Consider the following 8,264-nt stretch of genomic DNA (forward strand, 5'->3'; position numbering starts at 1 on the left):
AATATTTAGTTGGGAGGTCAGTAATTTCTACTGCTGGCAACTGCACTTCATCAACATTAAAACACACAACCTTCCAGCCCAGCCTACACTTTTAACTCTGCTACAGGTTAGTCTGTCATCACCTCCTAATCTTCAGAGTAGGATGGAGAGACAGACCTATAAAACATTCCGAGAAGTATTTATTTCTAAGTGTACAACAAAAACATTGGCGTAACTGCCAGCTAAAACAAAAGGAGAACCGAATTATCATTATTTACTCACAGTATATTTCACATTTATTTATCATCACTGTTTAATTCCCAAGAAGACAATATTTAGTTGGGAGATCAGTAATTTCTACTGCTGGCAACTGCACTTCATCAACATTAAAACACACAACCTTCCAGCCCAGCCTACACTTTTAACTCTGCTACAGTTTAGTCTGTCATCACCTCGTAATCTTCAGAGCAGGATGGAGAAACAGACCAATAAAACATACTGAGAAGTATTTATTAGTAAGTGCACAACAAAAACATTGGCGTATCTGCCAGCTAAAACAAAAGGAGAACCGAATTATCATTATTTACTCACAGTATATTTCACATTTATTAATCATCACTTATAAATTCCCAAGATGACAATATTTAGTTGGGAGGTCAGTAATTTCTACGGCTGGCAACTGCACTTCAGCAACATTAAAACACACAACCCTCCAGCCAGGCCTAGACATTGGGCTCTGCTACAGGTTAGTCTGTCATCGCGTCGTAATCTCCAGAGCAGGATGGAGAGACAGACCAATAAAACATTCTTGGAAGTATTTATTAGTAACTGCACAACAAAAACATTGGCGTATGTGCCACCTAAAAATAAAGGAGAACCGAATTATCATTATTTACTCACAGTATATTTCACATTTATTTATCATCACTTTTAAATTCCCAAAATGACAATATTTAGTTGGGAGATCACTAATTTCTACGGCTGGCAACTGCACTTCAGCAACATTAAAACACACAACCCTCCAGCCAGGCCAAGACATTGAGCTCTGCTACAGGTTAATCTGTCATCGCGTCGTAATCTTCAGAACAGAATGGAGAGACAGACCAATAAAACATTCTTGGAAGTATTTTTAGTAACTGCACAACAAAAACATTGGCGTATCTGCCACCTAAAGCAAAAGGAGAACCGAATTATGATTATTTACTCACAGTATATTTCACATTTATTTATCATCACTTTTAAATTCCCAAGATGACAATATTTAGTTGGGAGATCAGTAATTTCTACTGCTGGCAACTGCACTTCATCAACATTAAAATACACAACCTTCCAGCCCGGTCGAGACATTGGGCTCTGCTACAGGTTAGTCTGTCATCACCTCCTAATCTTCAGAGCAGGATGGAGAGATAGACCAATAAAACATTCTGAGAAGTATTTATTTCTAAGTGTACAACAAAAACATTGGTGTATCTGCCAGTTAAAACAAAAGGAGAACCGAATTATCATTATTTACCCACAGTATAATTCATAATTTTTTATCATCACTGTTTAATTCCCAAGAAGACAATATTTTGTTGGGAGATCAGTAATTTCTACTGCTGGCAACTGCACTTCATCAACATTAAAACACACAACCTTCCAGCCCGGCCTACACTTTTAACTCTGCTACAGGTTAGTCTGTCATCACCTCGTAATCTCCAGAGCAGGATGGAGAAACAGACCAATAAAACATTCTGAGAAGTATTTATTAGTAAGTGCATAACAAAAACATTGGCGTATCTGCCAGCTAAAACAAAAGGAGAACCGAATTATCATTATTTACTCACAGTATATTTCACATTTATTTATCATCACTGTTTAATTCCCAAGAAGACAATATTTAGTTGGGAGATCAGTAATTTCTACTGCTGGCAACTGCACTTCATCAACATTAAAACACACAACCTTCCAGCCCGGTCTAGACCTTGGGCTCTGCTACAGGTTAGTCTGTCACCACGTCGTAATCTTCAGAGCAATATGGAGAGACAGACCAATAAAACATTCTGAGAAGTATTTATTTCCAAGTGTACAACAAAAACATTGGCGTATCTGCCAGCTAAAACAAAAGGAGAACCGAATTATCATTATTTACTCACAGTATATTTCACATTTATTTATCATCACTGTTTAATTCCCAAGAAGACAATATTTAGTTGGGAGATCAGTAATTTCTACTGCTGGCAACTGCACTTCATTAACATTAAAACACACAACCTTCCAGCCCGGTCTAGACATTGGGCTCTGCTACAGGTTAGTCTGTCACCACGTTGTAATCTTCAGAGCAGGATGGAGACACAGACCAATAAAACATTCTGTGAAGTATTTATTTCTAAGTGTACAACAAAATCATTGGCGTATCTGCCAGCTGAAACGAAAGGAGAACTGAATTATCATTATTTACTCACAGTATATTTCACAATTATTTATCATCACTGTTTAATTCCCAAGATGACAATATTTAGTTGGGAGATCAATAATTTCTACCGCTGGCAACTGCACTTCATCAACATTAAAATATACAACCTTCCAGTTTGGCCTAGACATTGGGCTCTGCTACAGGTTAGTCCGTCATCACCTCGTAATCTTCAGAGCAGGATGGAGAGACAGACCAATAAAACATTCTCAGAAGTAGTTATTAGTAAGTGCACACCATAAACGTTGGCGTATCTGCCAGCTAAAACAAAAGGAGAACTGAATTATCATTATTTACTCACAGTATATTTCACATTTATTTATCATCACTTTTTAATTCAAAAGATGACAATATTTAGTTGGGAGATCAGTAATTTCTACTGCTGGCAACTGCACTTCATCAACATTAAAACACACAACCTTGCAGCCCGGTCTAGACATTGGGCTCTGCTACAGGTTAGTCTGTCATCACCTCTTAATCTTCAGAGCAGGATGGAGAGAAAGACCAATAAAACATTCTGAGAAGTATTTATTTCTAAGTGTACAACAAAAACATTGGCGTATGTGCCAGCTAAAACAAAAGGAGAACCGAATTATCATTATTTACTCACAGTATATTTCACATTTATTCATCATCACTATTTAATTCCCAAGAAGACAATATTTAGTTGGGAGATCAGTAATTTCCACTGCTGGCATCTGCACTTCATCAACATTAAAACACACAAACTTCCAGCCTGGCCTACACTTTTAACTCTGCTACAGGTTAGTCTGTCATCACCTCGTAATCTTCAGAGCAGGATGGAGAAACAGACCAATAAAACATTCTGAGAAGTATTTATTAGTAAGTGCACAACAAAAACATTGGCGTATCTGCCACCTAAAACAAAAGGAGAACCGAATTGTCTTTATTAACTCACAGTATATTTCACATTTATTTATCATCACTTTTTAATTCCCAAGATGACAATATTTAGTTGGGAGGTCAGTAATTTCTACTGCTGGCAACTGTACTTCATCAACATTAAAACACACAACCTTCCAGCCCCGTCTAGACATTGGGCTCTGCTACAGGTTAGTCTGTCATCGCGTCGTAATCTTCAGAGCAGGATGGAGAGACAGACTGATAAAACATTCTTGGAAGTATCTATTAATAACTGCCCAACAAAAACAATGGCGGATCTGCCAGCTAAACCAAAAGGAGAACCGAATTGTCATTATTTACTTGCAGTATATTTCACATTAATTTATCATCACTATTTAATTCCCAAGATGACAATATTTAGTTGGGAGGTCAGTAATTTCTACGGCTGGCAACTGCACTTCAGCAACATTAAAACACACAACCCTCCAGCCAGGCCTAGACATTGGGCTCTGCTACAGGTTAGTCTGTCATCGCGTCGTAATCTTCAGAGCAGGATGGAGACACAGACCAATAAAACATTCTTGGAAGTATTTATTAGTAACTGCACAACAAAAACATTGGCGTATCTGCCACCTAAAACAAAAGGAGAACCGAATTATCATTATTTACTCACAGTATATTTCACATTTATTTATCATCACTTTTTAATTCCCAAGATGACAATATTTAGTTGGGTGATCAGTTATTTCTACCGCTGGCAACTGCACTTCAGCAACATTACAACACACAACACTCCAGTCTGGTCCAGACATTGGGTTCTGCTACAGGTTAGTCTGTAATCACCTCCTAATCTTCAGAGCAGGATGGAGAGAGAGACCAATAAAACATTCTGAGAAGTAGTTATTAGTAAGTGCACAACAAAAACATAGGCGTATCTGCCAGCTAAAACAAAACAAGATCGGAATTATCATTATTTACTCACACTATATTTCACATTTATTTATCATCCCTTTTTAATTCCCAAGATGATAATATTTAGATGGGAGATCTGTAATTTCTACTGCTGGCAACTGCACTTCATTAACATTAAAACACACAACCTTCCAGCCCGCCCTACACTTTTAACTCTGCTACAGGTTAGTCTGTCATCACCTCGTAATCTTTAGAGCAGGATGGAGAAACAGACCAATAAAACATTCTGAGAAGTATTTATTAGTAAGTGCACAACAAAAACATTGGCGTATCTGCCAGCTGAAACAAAAGGAGAACCGAATTATCATTATTTACTCACAGTATATTTCACATTTATTTATCATCACTTTTCAATTCCCAAGATGACAATATTTAGTTGGGAGGTCAGTAATTTCTACGGCTGGCAACTGCACTTCAGCAACATTAAAACACACAACCTTCCAGCCCGGCCTACACTTTTAACTCTGCTACAGGTGAGTCTGTCATAACCTCCCAATCTTCAGAGCAGGATGGAGAAACAAACCAATAAAACATTCTGAGAAGTATTTATTAGTAAGCGCACAACAAAAACATTGGCGTATCTGCCAGCTAAAACAAAAGGAGAATCGAATTATCATTATTTACTGACAGTATCTTTCACATTTTTTTACCATCAATTTTTAATTCCCAAGATGACAATATTTAGTTGGGAGATCAGTAATTCTACTGCTGGCAACTGCACTTCATCAACATTAAAATACACAACCTTCCAGGTTGGCCTAGACATTGGGCACTGCTACAGGTTAGTCCGTCATCACCTCGTAATCTTCAGACCAGGATGGAGAGACAGACCAATAAAAAATTCTGAGAAGTAGTTATTAGTAAGTGCACAACAAAAACGTTGGCGTATCTGCCAGCTAAAAGAAAAGGAGACCCGAATTATCATTATTTACTCACAGTATATTTCACATTTATTGATCATCACTTTTTAATTCCCAAGATGACAATATTTAGTTGGGAGATCAATAATTTCTACTGCTGGCAACTGCACTTCAGCAACATTAAAAAACACACAACCCTCCAGCCAGGCCTAGACATTGGGCTCTGCTACAGGTTAGTCTGTCATCACGTCGTAATCTTCAGAGCAGGATGGAGGGACTGACCAATAAACGATTCTGAGAAGTATTTATTAGTAAGTGCACAACAAAAACATTGGCGTATCTGCCACCTAAAACAAAAGGAGAACCGAATTGTCTTTATTAACTCACAGTATATTTCACATTTATTTATCATCACTTTTTAATTCCCAAGATGACAATATTTAGTTGGGAGATCAGTAATTTCTACTGCTGGCAACTGCACTTCACCAACATTACAACACACAACACTCCAGTCTGGCCCAGACATTGGGTTCTGCTACAGGTTAGTCTGTAATCACCTCCTAATCTTCAGAGCAGGATGGAGAGACAGACCAATAAAACATTCTGAGAAGTATTTATTAGTAAGTGCACAACAAAAACATTGGCGTATCTGCCAGCTAAAAGAAAAGGAGACCCGAATTATTATTATTTACTCACAGTATATTTCACATTTATTTATCATCACTTTTTAATTCCCAAGATGACAATATTTAGTTGGGAGATCAGTAATTTCTACTGCTGGCAACTGCACTTCATCAACATTAAAACACACAACCTTCCAGCCCAGCCTACACTTTTAACTCTGCTACAGGTCAGTCTGTCATCACCTCGTAATCTTCAGAGCAGGATGGAGAAACAGACCAATAAAACATACTGAGAAGTATTTATTAGTAAGTGCACAACAAAAACATTGTCGTATCTGCCAGCTAAAACAAAAGGAGAACCGAATTATCATTATTTACTCACAGTATATTTCACATTTATTAATCATCACTTATAAATTCCCAAGATGACAATATTTAGTTGGGAGGTCAGTAATTTCTACGGCTGGCAACTGCACTTCAGCAACATTAAAACACACAACCCTCCAGCCAGGCCTAGACATTGGGCTCTGCTACAGGTTAGTCTGTCATCGCGTCGTAATCTTCAGAGCAGGATGGAGAGACAGACCAATAAAACATTCTTGGAAGTATTTATTAGTAACTGCACGACAAAAACATTGGCGTATCTGCCACCTAAAAATAAAGGAGAACCGAATTATCATTATTTACTCACAGTATATTTCACATTTATTTATCATCACTTTTAAATTCCCAAGATGACAATATTTAGTTGGGAGATCACTAATTTCTACGGCTGGCAACTGCACTTCAGCAACATTAAAACACACAACCCTCCAGCCAGGCCTAGACATTGAGCTCTGCTACAGGTTAATCTGTCATCGCGTCGTAATCTTCAGAACAGAATGGAGAGACAGACCAATAAAACATTCTTGGAAGTATTTATTAGTAACTGCACAACAAAAACATTGGCGTATCTGCCACCTAAAGCAAAAGGAGAACCGAATTATGATTATTTACTCACAGTATATTTCACATTTATTTATCATCACTTTTAAATTCCCAAGATGACAATATTTAGTTGGGAGATCAGTAATTTCTACGGCTGGCAACTGCACTTCAGCAACATTAAAACACACAACCTTCCAGCCCGGCCTAGACTTTTTGCTCAGCTACAGGTTGGTCTGTCATCACGTTGTATTCTTCAGAGCAGGATGGAGAGACACCAATAAAACATTCTGAGAAATATTTATTAGTAAGTGCACAACAAAAACATTGGTGTATCTGCCAGCTAAAACAAAAGGAGAACCAAATTATCATTATTTACTCACAGTATATTTCACATTTATTTATCATCACTTTTTAATTCCCAAGATGACAATATTTAGTTGGGAGATCAGTAATTTCTACTGCTGGCAACTGCACTTCATCAACATTAAAACACACAACCTTCCAGCCCGGCCTAGACATTGGGCTCTGCTACAGGTTAGTCTGTCATCACGTCGTAATCTTCAGAGCAGGATGGAGAGACAGACCAATAAAACATTCTGAGAAGTATTTATTAGTAAGTGCACAACAAAAACATTGGTGTATCTGCCAGCTAAAACAAAAGGAGAACCAAATTATCATTATTTACTCACAGTATATTTCACATTTATTTTTCATCACTTTTTAATTCCCAAGGTGACAATATTTAGTTGGGAGATCACTAATTTCTAATGCTGGCAACTGCACTTCAGCAACATTAAAACACACAACCTTCCAGCCCGGTCTAGACATTGGGCTCTGCTACAGGTTACTCTGTCATCACCTCGTAATCTTCAGAGCAGGATGGAGAGACAGACCAACAAAACATTCTGAGAAGTATTTATTAGTAAGTGCACAACAAAAACATTGGCGGATCTGCCACCTAAAACAAAAGGAGAACCGAATAATCATTATTTACTCACAGTATATTTCACACTTATTTATAATCTCTTTTTAATTCCCAAGATGACAATATTTAGTTGGGAGATAAGTAAATTCTACTGCTGGCAACTGCACTTCAGCAACATTAAAATACACAACCTTCCAGTCCGGCCTAGACATTGGGTTCTGCTACAGGTTAGTCTGTAATCACCTCCTAATCTTCAGAGCAGCATGGAGAGGCAGACCAACAAAACATTCTGAGAAGTATATATTAGTAAGTGCACAAGCAAAACATTGGCGTATCTGCCAGCTAAAAGAAAAGGAGACCCGAATTACCATTATTTACTCACAGTATATTTCACATTTATTTATCATCACTTTTTAATTCCCAAGATGACAATATTTAGTTGGGAGATCAGTAATTTCTACTGCTGGCAACTGCACTTCATCTACATTAAAACACACAACCTTCCAGCCCGGTCTAGACATTGGACTCTGCTACAGGTTAGTCTGTCATCACCTCCTAATCTTCAGAGCAGGATGGAGAGACAGACCAATAAAACATTCTGAGAAGTATTTATTTCTAAGTGTACAACAAAAACATTGGCGTATCTGCCAGCTAAAACAAAA

This window comes from Schistocerca piceifrons, chromosome 11 (assembly GCF_021461385.2).
Source record: "Schistocerca piceifrons isolate TAMUIC-IGC-003096 chromosome 11, iqSchPice1.1, whole genome shotgun sequence".
Taxonomy (NCBI): Eukaryota; Metazoa; Arthropoda; class Insecta; order Orthoptera; family Acrididae; genus Schistocerca; species Schistocerca piceifrons.